At 41.0% G+C, this 17639-nt stretch overlaps 1 protein-coding gene across 2 annotated transcripts in view; it reads right to left on the reverse strand.

The window, feature by feature from the left end:
- plxna4 (plexin A4) overlaps positions 1 to 12509 on the reverse strand; it is a 195959-nt gene extending 183450 nt beyond the window's left edge. The window contains exon 1 of one of the 2 annotated variants that reach the window (XM_030785978.1): positions 12002 to 12509. The gene's annotated coding sequence lies outside the window, so the exon portion shown is untranslated. Of the gene's footprint in view, positions 1 to 9012; positions 9076 to 12001 lie in introns of those variants that run through there. The other variant, XM_030785970.1, reaches the window with a different exon arrangement.
- Positions 12510 to 17639: the final 5130 nt, after the last annotated feature.

The raw sequence follows: 17639 nt of genomic DNA on the forward strand, positions 1-17639 counted from the left end.
TAAAAAAAAAAAGTCTCTAATCTACTCTTCAAACATATCTCCCCAAATAAACCACAAAGCACACAGTAGTATAAACAAACACATAAAAGGTAGTTGAATTATAAATTTAAAAAAACAAGGAACCAAAGGGACATCCCAAAGTACACAAGGAAACCAACTGGAAAGAACAGCAAACATCCTGGTCTCTACCTAATGCTCTCTACCACAGTCCATTATGGGTGACTCAGTATGGATGTGCAAATTAGGAAGATAATCTTTCAATGCACAGAATTTCCATTTAACTTTTTAAGGGAAAAAAAATTTAAGGAAAAAAGATGATCATCATGACGACGCCCACTTCAGTTTAAATATTTAAACTGATATTGTGATTTCAAATATACTATTAATACTGTAGGCTCATCTGAGACCATCAAACAGTGAAACCTCACAAATCAAACAACGATCACACATCAGGTAAGTCTCATCTAACTCATCCGTAACAAATACTCATAAAAGACCCCTGATCAGTGGGTCTGTCCAGTACTGTGTTAACTATGCAAACATTCGACCTTGAATGTCCTCAAATGCGATGAAAGGGAGGGAGGGGAATATTGAAGAACCTAGACTTGATCTGTTCTCATATAAGAGCATTACACTGGGACAGTTCAATTCAACTTTCATAATGACAATACACACACACATTTCTGGTCAGATTTCATTACAGCTTATCACACACACACATACACACACACACACACACACATTCCTGTTCAACTTTTATTACAGTGTGCAGACACACACACACACACACACACACACACACCCCTATTCTATTTTCATTAGTATGGGCTTTAGTTGAGCTTATCCACCCTGCGATGGCCAGATGGGAGGATTCATTCCTGAAGAAAGTCTGAGGGAAGGGAGGGATGAGTGGAAGTTGGAAGGAGACAGCAGACAGTACACTGTTTATACAAGAGCAGGCCAGATCTGTATGTTTAATTATCATCAGAGTTCCAGGCTGGCGAAAGGTTATTGCTTCTGGTACAATTTGAGCGTGTCAGAGTGCCTACAGGAGGACTGCAAAGGTCTCCCTAATCAAATAAGGTTTTTGCATATGCAAAATATAGTTCAGCCCCACTCAAAAGAAAGGAAACAATATCTTGGTCAGTTAGATCACATCAACATGCATGTGTTAAATTATATTCCATGTTGCATTCAATTATCTCAAAAGCATCTTCAAAGGATGGGTCAGAATATTTGGCAATATATAAGAACATTAAGATATATGGTTATGGTTATACAAAGCTGTAATTCACAGGTTGATATTTACATTACTGACCTGATAATAATATGGTTCTTATTGCCCTGAGAGCACCAACCTCAGCCCAAAAGCCTGTTAGCCCTGTGGATCTGAGAAACGTGTTGATATCAGCGTCTTCACTCTCGCCTAGCTTTCCTCGTTTTTTCTTCTCTCTCTGATCAGAGAAGCCATAATCCTTCTTAGCAGGTCTGGGTTCAAACTGTTTCTCTCTCTCTCTCACCCTCTGTCTCTCTTGCTCTCTCTCTCTCTCTCTCTCTCCGCTTTCTCAGATGAAACCGTGTTTGGTTTCGACTGCTACAGACTCATGCCTCAGTACTATGTTAAAATCAGTCTTTCATGGTTGTTTGGTCCCCTCACTAATGTCAAACACACACACACACACACACACACACACACACAGATCTCTGTTGATGGTCCCTGACATATCAGTGTAGATAAAGATGTTTCAGTGCCATTAAAGAGCTCGTTGAAGGCCTCCTAGACCCTGTCATCAGCTTCCTGTTATTGAATTAAACTCTGCACTGTTTCCTGTACGCAACAGTGCTATCAAGCCAATGCTAAATACGCTGCATGTTTATCAGTGAAGCCGTATTCAATTAATCTAGCCAGTCTCAGGAAGACTATCAAACACTGATCAAGGTAAATCACCTCTGAGACCATATGGGGAAATTGTACTCATTTCCTACTGGAGTAAAATAGAGTATATGGCTTCTGATTATTCAGAGCATCACTGCAGAAGCTAAACTATTCTGCCATTAGAGTAGTTATGTCTATGGAAAGCAATGGATACCAACAGATTTTTAGAACCAAAAGGATATTTGGAGACGGTTTTTCATGATATAGTTTAAAACTATGAAGGGCATTCGATTTCATGAATGGTGTAATGAATACTGCTTACCATTAGGCCTACTGAAATCAAGCCAAACATGTCACTGCCTAATGGTATTCCTGGATTACAACAATGACAGTTATTTTCACGGAGCAGATTTGCAGAACACCCGTTCTCTCTGCTCTCTCCCTCCATCTCTCTCTTCTCCCTTCTCCTTCCACTCAACCACTCTAAAAGGAAGGATGCAGACTTTACAGAAATTCAGCTCTTCCTGCACCATTCTCAGTCTCAATACATTCTCTCTTTCATACTCTTGCACTGCGCGTATCTTGGTTCTTCAGTTCTTTGTCTTCCTCTCTCTGCTAGTCTCTCACATTTGTACACTGCCTGACTCTATATATTACACCAGCTCTTACTGAGCATAAAACATGCAAAATCAAGACATGATGAACATCCACGTGTGAAGACATGCATCACACGCTATATTCACATGCTATATTTAAATATGCACAGACTAACTGAATCTACAGACATTTTCAAACACAGAATAGAAGAAAGTCACACACATAAAAAAAAATCTTCTTTTCCTCATAGCATATGCACTCCACATGTCTTTTTTGTCTCTGTCTTTCCTACATACACTTCACAAATTTACTCACACAAATACAAACACACACATATGCGCGCGCGCACGCACACACACACACACACAAACGGTTGAGACTTTCATCAGTGCTGCCTTTTATGCCGAGCAAAGAAAGGTGGTAAACGAGAGGAGATTTGATTTTCAAGCAGACGGGTGGCTTTCCTTGAGCTCCTGGCAGAGAGCAATACCGAGGCATGTCAGCGCCACTGATGCAGCTAATAAATCACACATCATAAAGATTCATTTCACACACACACACAGACACAGACACACAGACATACACACACACACACACACCCCCCGCACAGTTTATTCCTCTCCCATAATACACCGCTTAAGGGCCACCGCTAAGACAGAGGTCTGCCAAGACTGAACCACACAGTCAGGAGTCAACACACGCACGCATATGTGCACACACACATACACACACAGACACACACATACACACATACACACAGGCACACAGGCACACATGCTCACGCAAAGAGGAACCAGTCTTTGAGGCTTGAGGGCATGTAACTGTGTGTCAGTGGGTTTGGATCCTGACTGAGCTGCAGTCGTTTTAGCCTGAGGATAAACAGCCACAATGGAAGCAGAACCAACTCTCACACAGGGGTGGAAAACTGACAAAGATATGTAAATGTGATTGAGCATCTGAGCCATGCATCGCTTGTTAAGACTGGAGGTCATAAAGCGGATCTCGTCACTGCATGCTTTGAGTGTGCGAAGCAAACAGTCATTACAGTTATTCTGTGTGCTAATATATTTTTATATATTTTATTTATCTATTATATTTTCGCACAGATACGAAAGCTCTGTTCCTCAAGTTTTGATCTGTTCTGTCATTCCCACTTGTGTCTGTAATCAGAGATCAATCCTGCATTAGTCAGGATATTATTCAAACTGAATGATTTTGGCCATAGCTCACAGCCAAGTGGACTTGACCTACAAGATTAACTTCTTAGACGTGATTGTCTGATAATCACCAGTTTTGTGGTGATTATTATAAACCGTATTAAACAGAATTTTTAATTTATCTCTGTTTCTGTGAGGCTGTATGGGTGTGTGAGCTAGAATGAGCTTAGGATTATAAAACTCTATACAAAAGACATGGATTCAGTGGTGGTAATCCACCTTATGCAGCCTCACACAGACACAGACACAGACACATACGCACACAACCATTCTCTCTCTCTTTCTCTCTCTCTTCTTCTTCTTCTTCTCTCTCTCTCTCCCTGACATGCGCGCGCACGCACACACACACACACACACACACACACACACACAGACACAGTAAGAGGAACTGATAAATCTGTTATGCTCATCGGTGTGTGATATGGTGTTGAAGCATTATTGGATTAGGACTCTGGTGGTTAGACAGTACTGCTCTCCAAAGAGGGAGATTGGTTTAAACCAGATCAATCAGATAGTCCAGTCTAAGAGACCAGGATACACTCTATATAGGATACTCAAAATAAACCCCTCATGTCCTGAAAGGGTCTTACAGTAAAACACACAGTCCACGGTCATGCCATGAAAGACACAGAGCTAAAGGGATATATATATGAAAAAATCACTGCTTAAGTCAAAAGAATTACATGCCCTGGCATGAAATGCAATGCAGTTGCATGTGAAACCATAAAACTGAAAAGCTCCTGTACCAAAAGAAAGAACCCCATTCTCAGGCCGACCGTCACAAACGACAGATTACCACTTCACTCATAACCGAGAGAGCAAAACGGAGAAAGGACAGACGGAAATACAGTTTTAACAAAGCTCACCACAAAGAGAAACTGAAATATTTCCAGCAGTACCAAAAAATAGGAAAACAAGAAAAAGAAAAATTACTTGTGAATTACCGTTTAGATTGATGAGCGATGAAACAAGCAGCCTAAACGCATGTCCAACATGACGAGGGTGGCTATTGCCGTCATGTGCCACTCACACGTTGTGATGACCAGAGGACAGAGGGGAGATTGCTGGGTAGGTTTTAACGAAATAGAATACATTACACACATTGATTAAAACCTTTTCTCAACGAAACGACGAAGGGACCGGGGGCAGGACAACCAGTCTAATATGTGCAGTTTGCATCCATACGCAGATGTGTTAGATTACTAAGTATTTACATAATTGTCATTGCGATAATTGCAGCTATTCCAATGGGAACTCTTAATGGACTGTGTTGACAGAGAACGCGATGACGATTAAATAGCATATGTAGATCATACTGCTTAGAAAAAAAAAAATTGTGTACTTATAACAAATGACACAACATTCACAACACAAAGTAGAAGATGTAGCCCCCATATTTTTCATAGATTACACTGAGCTAGTTACCACAGAGACATGATGCTTTCTCACAGACAGGCTGTACTTTAGGTGCACAAACTACCGTCTCCTCCATCACCCCCCCCACCTCCACCACTCCACACACACACACACATACACACACGCACCCCTTTCTCTATCCAAGCCACTGAGGTTCCCTAAATCTCATAGAGAATAGGTTTAGAAAGAAGCACAATCTACCAAACAAAGAGTAACAGCATGAGGGTGACTGACAATGCTTGAGGGTAGTGACACTTCCATTGCTTCCAACACACACACACACACACACATACACAGCATCTTTGCTATGGTCTCCCTGTGGACAGCACACAGAATAGAGTCCATGATCAATGCGTCCATTCAAAAGAAAGCTGCGAACAGGGTGACGTGCTAACTGTCAGATGTGGCGGCAGTGAAGTTGTCATGCAGTAAATTGCCTAAGGCATGCAGACCATCATATTTAGGGTTAATGGCGGAGGAGACACAGCAGCGCCTTTGACGTCTGATCATGATGTATTCAGTGATGGACTGCGCTCAGTCAGCCGTAAATCCGGTGTGTATGTGTGTGTGTGTGTGTGTGTGTGTGTGTGTGTGTGCGTGCGCGTGTGCGTGTGTCCGTGCTTGTGCTAGAATATAAACCATCATATCACTGATGATGTATTGTGTATTGTTATGGCGTTATTGACTGTTGAAGTACGAAGAGTTATCATAATAATAAATACAGATATACCTCGTGCATATTCATGTTCACGGCAGTTAGGGAGAAACTGAGGAACTCTGAAGACTTCTTGTCCTCGACTTCATCACAACTTTTTCCATCAGCACCATGTTGGTTGCACTGTACAAAATAATATCTCAATTTAAGTAGAGCCAGCATCCATCTCCTCCTCTGTTTAAAGGAGTTCAGAAAGGAGGATATTGCTTTGTTCTGTGTTTTGTTTACCTCCCCCCCCCCCCTTCTTTCTGTCAGAGCCTGTGGCGTAAACACGGAAAGGCTGCTTTTCCGAGCCATTTCAGTAGAATCTTGGATCGCTGAGGATGAAACCGGCGTAATCCATCCCTCTCTTTTCCCCTGTCCACCTCCTCCTTTTTTCCACAGTTGGTCAGGCTGTTTAGCAGGATTTTTTCTTCATGCTGAGGCTGATCGCATTTCTCTTCGGAGTGAACCCCGTCCTTGGGCTATGTGGCTACGGGTTCGACGTGAGGTCCAAGAAGCCAGACTCACCACACTCTTAAAAAAAGCTAGGAATAACCTTCCTTTGACACACGGCTTAGAGCAATCACATTCCACCTTACACAGAGAGGATATTCCATCATGCCTTCATACCATAGAAGGGGTTGGAATCAGCACTAAAGGGGTATAACGCTCGTTCTTATTCAGCTCTGCTGAAGCGAATAAAGCTGCATGTGAAGCGTGTCCAATGGAAGCTGAAAACCCTTATCTTACAGCCTGTGTCTGTGTCTGTGTGTGTGTGTGTGTGTGTGTGGATCAAGGACAGCAACAGCAGTACAAAAGCACTGACAAACTCACTGTAGCACCGCTGCAAAGTCTTACATTAAACTGCCTGGAGTTCTTTGCTAAATTAAAGGCTCTGGTAAAACACATTTTAGAAAACATTCCTTCTGTTTCTCATCAGGTTCAGTTACTTATTCAGCCTAGTTATCCACGGTCATGACCTCCTTTTGGAGTCCTGAAATGTCAAAAGTAATCGAAGCTGTCACTTGACTGGATCTCACAGGCGCCCCCTAGCATACTCTGTAGTGTAGTATAGAGGGGGTGGAGCGATCGGGCATTGATAGACCAAAGGGTAATAATGTATTTAACAAGTAATGTTGCTATGGGAACACATGGTTGTGTGGGTGGCAGAGAGACAGGAGCTCACTACTATGACTGAAACACTTAATACAGTTCAGGGAATAAATGGAATATGCTGGAAAGCAGCTACATGCTTGGATACACATCTAAGGGAATAGGAAGGAGGTCGAAAGTCAACTGACAATGTGTCCAATCAAATTTTTAGGGTTTAAAGGGCTATTTACATCATGGGTGTTCAAATTTTACCTTTTGTCAATAAGTGCCTAAATCTCAGTATTAGAGCGAATTTCAAAACATTCCACGAACAAATCAAAAACATGCCAAAACATTTCAGAGTGCAAGGTCCAAGGTAGAATAAACAGAGACTTGACTTGTATACCTTATAAAGCAAATATGGTCAGAACTGAACTCTTGATGTTGTCACAACACGAGCATAACACCACCAAAGAACGTCCTCTGTTGACAGGGCAACTAGTTTTAAAACACACACACACACACACACACACACACACACACACACACAAAAACTGAAATACCGTAGAGGGAAAAAGGTGCCAGAGGCACATGTGAGGTTTTACATGTTCATGAAACCAAAGGATCCAACATGGAGCATATGCCTTAGTCAGAGTTTCTGGAGCAGGAATTAAGATGGTAGTGATTTACAAGCTTTACTCAGTAAGAGTTTCTCACATGATACCCCTGTTGAATTATGGCTAGCATAGTAACACTGCATGCAAATGTCCCTGACGCCTAGTGCACACTGCAAACAGAAGGGTACGAGAACCAGAAAAGGACCTCTGTCTCTCTCTCTCTCCCTCTCTCTCCCCAGCACAAACAAAAATTTGCTTCGCAATCCCTACTCCATTGAGTAATTCTCAGTGAGTGACCTTTTTTGAAACATCCAAGGGCTTGTGGTGAAAAACATTTCCTTTAGATGCATCAGATGATTAATGGCATATTTAAAAAGGTTCTCAGCGAAGCTTTCACTGTCCATATCTCAGACAATCAAGTCTAATCCACAATCAGATATTGAACAAGCAGGGCAAATAGCTTGGGGGAAAAAAAGATACTTTTGCCTGGACACAGTTTCACATCATTTCATGCATCTGTACCAAAACTAATTTATGACTGGTCATGCTTGACTTGGCTGAGACAAACATGTAGATAAATACAGATATGGCTGTTTATTACACTTTGATTTTCCTCACCTGCTATAAGATACTTTACACATACCATTAGACCAAAGAACAGAGAGCGTGAGTGAAAAAGGTCAACAAATGCTTGTGTGCACACACTCTACTTCTTTTCTATTTCTCTGTCACACACACACACACACAAATTTCTTTTAAGATATTAGTGGTGACTTCCCACTGATGTACATTTGACTGCAACTACAGATTACAGATTGCTACTACAGATTGTAATTTAACATCACATTATTTTAGCACTTTTTTTAAACCTAAACCACATCCTTCAGAACAGCGTTACTTTTGCAAGTATTTTTACACTGCAGTTCCATGCTACAATTAATAACAAACTTTTGAGTGGACTGAGTGAACACATAGGATTGTTACAACAAATCATAGTATCTCAATACGTATAATGCACTAATGAACACGTGGGAAACGTTAAACGCTGGATCCACAATCCGTATTCTGTTTATTGACTAGCACTGCTAATCACTGTACATTATGAAATTTATATGTGTGTAATTACATTCAACATCTTTGTTTTTTTAAACTACGGTGAAGGATAGGGGCAGTCTATCTGTCTGTCTGTCCCTCTCTCTGTCTTTCTCTCTTTCTCACTCTCTCTCTCTCTGCCACTCCATATGCTTTAGAGCCTAGCTGTCAAATCTGTCTAGCACTCTATTTGTGGGAACATCACTTAGCATAATACTCCCTGAACAGGCACTGAGGGGACAAGCAGCTTCACTGTTCAACTAAAACACTATGAATTAAAAATGTAGGGCAAGTTGCTGTGTTAAAGATATAGTATTTTAAAAAGGTGAGAAGTGCAGGAGAGAGATAAAAGGGCAGGGGAAGAATGATAGAAAAGAAAGCTAAAAGATTACAGAAAAATAAACTCACCGGCCAGACAACCTTTGGATGCCTCATAGGGCTCACATGAGCAATGGGCCTACTGCCACAGAGACATAAAATCATCATCATCCCCAAAGACATGCACTCTAAGTAGCAGAAAAAGGAGCACTTTGGCTGTATGCCCATTGGATGGCTATGGGAGGAATGAGTGATTCTATTGGACAAGAGCATCACTAGTAAGCCTGTCAGCACAGAGGGGGCGGCCCCTCACTGACACCAAACAGAGAGATCCATTCACAGGCTTCCAAACACATCATTCAACCCTCACACACCAGCCGTCTGCTGATCTACATTCATATTCCAACACAGGTCTAATGCTGCTCGGCACTCCACAATACATGACCATCTACAAACACGTCACAACTGATCCTCTCTGTTATGTTGCCTAACATGTCTAAAGGGATGGATAAAACCATTAACAAGGCTATGTTGTCAAATAAAAAATGCCTGGTCATGTCAAAAAATAAATAAATAAATAACATGATATGATATAATATAATACAGTATATAGTAAAATAAAATAAAATAAAATGGAGGGTATATCAGTATGACCTTACACTCACTTCATTATACTAGGAGCAAAACTTCTAAAATCAAACTGATGATTAGCAGGTTCATTCAAGGTAATTTTATTCACAGCTATTGTACACTCAGGGATGAAAGAAGTTTGGAATGTACTTTTCGGACGACGTTAAACTGAGAGGTTTTATCAGAGTGTGCTAGAACATGTTGTCTCCCCTTGAACTATCAGACCGCTTTCACACACAGACAAACATGCACATAGACTCTCTCTCACTCTCTCTCTCTCTCTCTCTCACACACACACACACACACACACACACACAGGGAGAAGGAGAGAGGGAAAGAATGGAAGAGGATTTCGGCATTGCTCCAGATGCTCTGTCATCCATAGCTTGGATGCTACAGTGGGTCAGGCGCCTAAAGGTAGACAGCCCGGCTGTGGCAGCTGTTCCTCTGACCCTCCTCTCCATTACACAATCAGACAAACAGATTGCCCCAGTCACAGATACATAATCAACAGCTACAAACTCCACCAAAATATTTAGTTTAACTCTAAAAGCACTATTCATTACCACAGTAATCTGGAATTGGCCTCAAGTCTTGTTTATAAAAGGGCAGTGCCAGTTGTCTGAACTTTATTGCAAACTCAGACAAAATTGTACGGAGAAATGCGCAATGAGTAATATTATATCAGTTTTACGACATAAACTGAATTGTTAAACACAGACCATTCTTCCAGAAAGAAGAGTCTGACATGTTAAATAAATGAAAGCAAAATAGGGGTAAGTTTGTCTGTATGTTTCTGCTTAATGTCCCGTCTCCCTAAGGCTATATTCTAGTGTATGATAAGACAATGCTTTTAGAGCATAGCCCTGTATGCTTGCATATAACCAGTTCCGCTACTGAGATGTCCAGTTTGACACAATGATGAACCTGCGAATCAGGGCTTGTGTGTAGATATTAAAATAATATGATTAATTATTAAATAAATAAGAGGACCGGCTTAGTGGAGTTAAGGAAGGAGACTACAGAGCTACTGCGTCTAAGTTCAGGTTGAAACAGCTGCAGTGCCTAGAGAAAGGGACAAGCCCCCATTGCCTATATAGCTCTAACGTACAAAGGAGAACTCGTGTATGCTTTCAGAGCGTCAGGCAAAGACACACTCTACATTCACAGGGTTTAAAGACTCGGAGTAAAAAGAAACCATCATTTAACTGCAGCTGGTGCTGTTTTTTGTCCTGCCTACGACGAATCTATCTGGCCAAAAGCATGAAACAGCCGTGAGTGTGATTTCGCTGGCCCGGCTGTAGGCGCAATCTAAGGAGCATTAAAATGATGCTGAGTGGAGCCGTCATTTATTTTGCGTATGATCTATCGCCCTGTTTGATTTTTAAAATGATAACTAGAGTCGTAGTTCTACTGAATGAGACAAGAGAGCCACATTACACTTAAATAGTAGGATAATCTTCTTTTGATAATTATGGTGATAAATGGACAAAATCATATTTGTATAAACAAACTTGCCCCTGGTCTCAACGATTTGGGTCTGAAGTGGACCACATAAGGAATGTCATGGCAAAATGCATTTGCCTGGACAAGTCGCCCTGTAACACGCGTATTTCTAAGAATTTCCGTTTCCCCATGCGGTCGTACACTTTATTTAAGTGGCTACGTGAATTGAAATACGCACAGTCCTCGAGTCTCTCGACAAGTAAAATTTGCGACCGCTCGTGGGTGCGATGTCTCCTTTCTGGTGGCTATGCATTATATATAGAACAACTTGTGCCTTATGGAGTGTCAGCGTTCTGCTCAAAGGTACGTGAGGGCAAAAGGTAATCGCGATATAGTTGCCGCTTTCCTGTTCCATAAACACATTAGACGCCCATTAAACTACCTAACCGATTCTCAAAGACTGTCAACGGCATTGGATCACAGAAGCGGAGACTGACAACCAGAAAATCCGACTCCGTAATGAGAAGAATTTAAAATACTGCATAGCAGATAATATGGAAAATAGGTGGTAACATTCTTTTTCGCAAGCCTGTCATACCGCACCTTCACGAACATCTCTCTGTCAACGACCGAGTTCAATGCCACTACACGCGCGTAAGCGGTGAAAAGAAGTCTTTAAGTCGGTGTGTAACTGGAGCGTAAGTGCTGTGTTTTAAATGACAGCGATATACGGAGAAAAATAGTTGAAACGACCATTCTACAGTAGAACTGCTTGATGAAAAACCTGGGGAAATTGTGAGAGGTACCATAATAAAATAAAGCACCTAACGTTTACGTACGGGGCGCGGATGGTGCAGTGCCGTTCGCGCGGCAGCCTCGTAATACATAACAGGTAACACGCCTTACCTGGGGATATACACTGGCCACGAGCTTTTAAATAAAACATTTTTAATCTTAAACATATTGACATTCTTACACGACTGCTCCTTGGTAAGCTCCTTACCTGTTATCGCTGCAGATTTCACTTCACAGCCGCAGTCGCATTGACACTGCGGATAGGCACGTTCACAGGAACCTCAACTCTGTTACTCCAAAATGTCAACGAAGAAACGGCTGTAGAACAAATCAATCCAAGAGCCTCTGAAGCTTCGCTGTGACTTTCAAAAAATCTCCAGAGATGATGTTTAATTTCCTTGGCAAAATAGCGAGGAGTACCAGATTCCACTCTGCACGCCCGATCAGCGAGGTTCTCCTTAGTAACTAAGCCGTGCTGGGAACTCTCAGATCCGGCGGTCGTTCAATAGCTCCCATCCCAGACGCAATCGCTCTCTGTGCCTTTACAACGTGTAATCGCTGCACTTCGATTCCGCAAGCGGCGACTGTCGCTCGGCGCTGCGTCCGTGCGAAAATGAAACGCTCTCTGCTGCAGGGGGAGTGGGGAGAGGGTGCGTGAGTTTTCTGGCTCGCAGCTGACTCCCAAGTAACTGGGCTGGGACTTGAGTAGATGGCTTTTTGCTGGGGTGCAGGGACTGTCTTGTTTTACAAACCCTCCTGACTCGCCTGCAGCGACATGCTGAATCTGAACGCTGATTGGGCTAATTGTGAAATTTCATTGCCAGCAATCACAGCGCACATATCGTATGAATGAGACATATGCTGAACCTCAGAGACCGCAAACGTCTCTCAATGTTTATGTAATGCATTCACTCCGCTGTGAAAGCGATTTAGAGATGCTACGGGGAATACAGCTGAATACAATAGCGAGGGTAAAATGATCAACGGATTTGAATATCAAATGTAAGGATCATTTTAAGATGGAGATTAGAGTATGAAAATATAATTAAGAGACTTGCATAGTATTAAGAGATTAACGTCTGCAAATTAGTTTCTAGTTAAACATGCGATAGCCCAACGCTAATAAAGAAAAAACAGTAACAGTAATAATTAGATGGGGTTTTTTTCAGGCATGAAAAGAATTTTGAGAAGTATTTGAAGGACGCAGATTTGATTCCAATATGAATGCAGACTACAAATCAATTACAACCTTGTCAAGTGTTATTTATATTAATGTTTCATAATAAGGAATTCTCGACCACTGACCATATAGACCAAGTAGGCTATAGGCATTGGCTTACCCAGCACTTAACGATAAGGTTGTTTTACTGAAGATTTTTTCTTGTTAATACGATATTTTAAATAATTAAACAAATAAATAAATAAATAACACACACACACACACACACACACACACACACACACACAACACCCAATTCTCTCTTTGCGATAGTAGAGAGCTGAGTTCTCACAATTCGAATGCAGATTTCCTCGAAACACTGCATCGTAGCCCCACCTGCAGGTTGAGATAGTAATGCAAGTAATTTTCAGTTAAATGCTTTGAGGCAGACCAACATTATATCGGCTGCTAAGGAAACTTACCAATTCATTTTCATTTTTCAAGAATCTGGAATTTGATGCGAACCCAAACCTGCAACGTTTTTGTACGTGGGCTATAAGTCACTTATAAGGTAAGCTAAACTATCGTCTGGATAGGGAAACGGTTGATTTGTTGACCGAAACAAAATTGAGTAACTTTACGAATTTGTCACTGAAGTGTTTTCTGATATTAAGCCTAAATAGTGACTCAAATTACAGAACAAATTACTTTGCATCACCTAATCAGCGAGTGTTAAGAATTTATGGTGACAGACATCAGTTATTGTTCATTGTTAACGTGAAACAGGTGCGTGTCGCGCGTCGGCGTTATCAAATACCAAATTTATTTTTGTAATCCCACCGAACGGTTGCAAAACAAGCGATAATTAAATGCAGTAGGCCCGCTTTGAACTTCACGTCACAAGCATCTTTAATAGCATATAGGCTATTGGAATGAATTCACCTCAGATATGAAACATTTGTGGGTGAACGTGAACTGTCACCCACATCTTTACATATTAAAAAAAAAGTCCTATGACTTATTCATGTTCTCATAGCCAAATAAACGAAATATTATAAACAGCTTGAGAGTACTGCTCCAGAATGATGAAATCATTTACTTCCTCATGACACAAAAAGCGCGCAGAGCGAAGGAAAAAGTGGATGATTGGCGGTATACTATGAGCAACATATTTATAAGCAATTGTGAATGTTGCAGAACAATGACCTTTGTGTAGATCAATGAAGAAACTATGAATCAAAATTAAGTTTCGGCATGCCTAAAGTGGAAGCAAATTGATTTAGCCTGTAGGAAGGTCATCACAGTAAACTCTGATGCGTTGGTTTTTAACGCTCCATTGACAGGTTTTCATTAGATAAAATTAATTCAGACACTTTTTTGCAGGGAAAAACAATGAAATTATTTATAACGTTAAAGAAATCTCGCACAATGCCGTGGAATCGAAACTGATTGTAAATTTTGACATGGGCTATTTTACAGAGGAGTTGATCAATAATGCCGTTGTCTCGGGGAATTGAACAGGGTTGCAGTGATGTGACATGCTCAACAGAACAATGTCAGACATTCAGCACATTTAATCCATTTCACTGTGTTTTTTTTAAAATCCAAATCTTAAGTCATTTTTCAACCAGTAGTCATGTTTATTGTGCTGAAACTAACAGGAAAACAAAGATAAAGACTGGACTGCCACATACCCGTGTGTAATGGTGGTACTGTGAGCTTTGATCGGTCTCTCCAAAGAATATGCAGGTCATGTGATCCTGAATGTGTTTACAAATGTTACTGTAAACACATGTGGGAATAAACAGACCAGAGGACTCAAACACAGGACAAAAGTGTATGTTCCAAGTTTTTCCCTGAAAACAGTTTTTAGCCTCAGTACAGCACATGCAGTTATCTCTCTATCCAAACTACCTACGCTGATCGAGTTTTATTTCATCAACACAAGTTATGTTACATCTTAAGAGCCAAGGACAGAAAACTCAGTATTGCCTGCATATAAATCTCATTGACTGAGCAAAACAAGAGAGAGCCGAACTGTCAGCCAAACTTCAGTAGAGTATAAAGTAACACATAGATGTGGTATATCATTCATGAACCTGGAATTCCTAGACGGTTTGATGACTCCTTCTTGTTTTTTTCTCAGTCAGTGAGATTAACTGATGGGTCTGTGGTCTAATTCAGTGTCCATGTTGAAAGTCAAGGTGAAAAGCATTAGCCAGTCTCTGGAACTCAGACCACCTGATTCAGTAGGCCTGCTTGGGGAGGAGAGCATTGGCCTGTTCTGGAGGCCTCCATTAGATCATTTTGGAAGAAACGCTGGTCAGTTCTTCATCATTTATCTTGTAAATTGACCGTGCCAACTAAGCACCATGAAAAGACCTGAGTACACATGCTCATTACGGAGCAGACTGAGTATCATGGAGAAATGAAGGTGCATTACTGCTTCCAGCTGGATCTTCAAGGTTTCTCAATATCTAGGGACATGGGGTGGTTCAAACTGACCAGGCAAATCCAGCAGCCCTTTGGACTGACCGTATGTAGAGAAGCAGTGAGTGTGAGTTAATGGCATGCAGAGGAGTGATGCTGGCAGAGGTGTGATGTCACTCTAGGGTCTTCCTCTGTACATCTGTGAAGAGAGAGATGCATTGCGCATAACAACCATTTATCATAACTCTGTGCCTGGATTACAGATCACCACGCAAGACTTACATGACGAAATCATGCTTATAAATGAAGAAAAGAATGCAGTCAATTCCAAATCGGTCTCGTCCCAAGGACGATAAAAAAATTATGGCCTTTAATGTCTGCTAGTGGACCAAAGGATTTACAGAGACCGTACTCATGAAAGGGTTCAACCCCTTATTGGAGACTATGTACGTAGAGTAATTCCAGGTCAAAGTTGAAGTTTAGAATTGATTTTTGACATTTTCAAATTTAATTAATTTTTCAAAGTGACCCTTATCCAATGTTAGTGTGAACTGAACTCCGTTCTGAGATGTCATGAACTAAAGAACAATGACAGAAAGACATAACATCTGTCTGTAGTCTCATTAAATCTACCAGCAACATGGCCATTCCTGTGCTCATCTCTGTGATGATTTGCAGTAGAGGCTGGAAATGTGACAGCTTGTGATGAAAAGGGCAGACATGAAAAAAAAAAATGTCAAATGAATCAAAAAGTTGTGTCATGTATAAGAAATGAAAAGAAAACATCAAATCTGTGCCACATAGGAGAGAAAACTGTTAAAGGCAATCTAAACATAGCCCCTGTGTCACTCTTGAATTTGAATGGAACTAAATCAATCATGTCTCTAAAGTGACCTCTTTAACATCTAAGTGTGCACTCAACTGGCCTATATATCACTCACCATCTAATTTTCAATCTGACAGGCAAAAAAGACAAGTGAATTATGTCTCATGTTTTACATTTTACTGGTGTGCATATGAAAAGGTTTGAATGTGAATGTATGCGTCCTTGTGACCTTTTCCATATCTCTTTATGACTGAAATGTTCAGCTTTCAGCTTGAAGACATGCAAACACCAACGTTTTCTTAACCAAACACATGCTTGACATATAACAGTACGATTTTCATGAATTATCACATATGGTACTTATGAATAAACCACACGCATTCACAGTATTTGTGTTTCCGTCCAGCGGTGTGGAATGAACATGAAAACGGCTCAGACTGATCAGTGAAACTTTTCAACATTTAAAGAAAACCATTCACCATAAGTACTATCATCCGTTGGCTTTAGGTGTCTGTGCATACTAATGACTGCTTGTCGTTCATATTCCACACTCACAGCGTTGGGTTGTCGGCCTGTCCGTGTCTGCCAGGTGTCTCAGGTGCCTTGTCCACAGAGATAGCTTTATCATTTTGCAAGGTGTCCTCAGGGGTCTTAACCGAGGCACAGGGAACATGGCTGAAAACCCTGAGGAGCTTCTCTGAAGATCTGCAGGAGCGTCTGGTGTGAGTGGCACGGGTAGTGGAGTAGAAACAGCCCTCTTTGTCATTAACATGGTGGATACAGAGCGTCTGTAACCCACGGCTGTGAAGATAAACCCAGGCCACACAGACAGCTGTCTCTCTCAAACTTCTGTGCAAACTGTCAAGAGAAGCTCCAGAACATTCTTCCTGAAGTGATTCACTGAAGCACCTTGGAGTGACTTTACAAACTCCTGATGGTATTATTTTGGTGTTGATGGTGTTCTCTGGGTTAACTTTGTTTTTTTTGTTGTTGTTGCTGTTTTGCTATTTTTATTATTTCAGTATTTTCTTGAGATAGAGGCATTTTTTCATAGCTGTTCCAAAGCAGACTATGTCTTTGGTTTTCTTTGGACCTATGACCGCTCCACAGCTACGGCAATCAATCATTATAATCAATACACACACACACACACACACACAGGCTTGGTGAGGGCCAGTTCTTTTTAGTCCATAAGAGTTCTGAAATAGTGAAAGAAGTTTTTTCTATATGCATAGTATGGATTTAAAACAAAGAGCAAAAGAAACACCTCACACACTGTGTCGTACTCTGGTTGTGTGAGTGAGAGCCAGGTGATTTATGGATTTCGATGCATTATTGCATTTGCATCATATCTAACTTTTGATTTATCACTTGGCAAAGTTTCAAGGTTTTCCTCCCATTGTGTTTCACTCAAATTCTTTCATTGCAAAA

This window comes from Chanos chanos, chromosome 1, assembly GCF_902362185.1.
Source record: "Chanos chanos chromosome 1, fChaCha1.1, whole genome shotgun sequence".
Taxonomy (NCBI): Eukaryota; Metazoa; Chordata; class Actinopteri; order Gonorynchiformes; family Chanidae; genus Chanos; species Chanos chanos.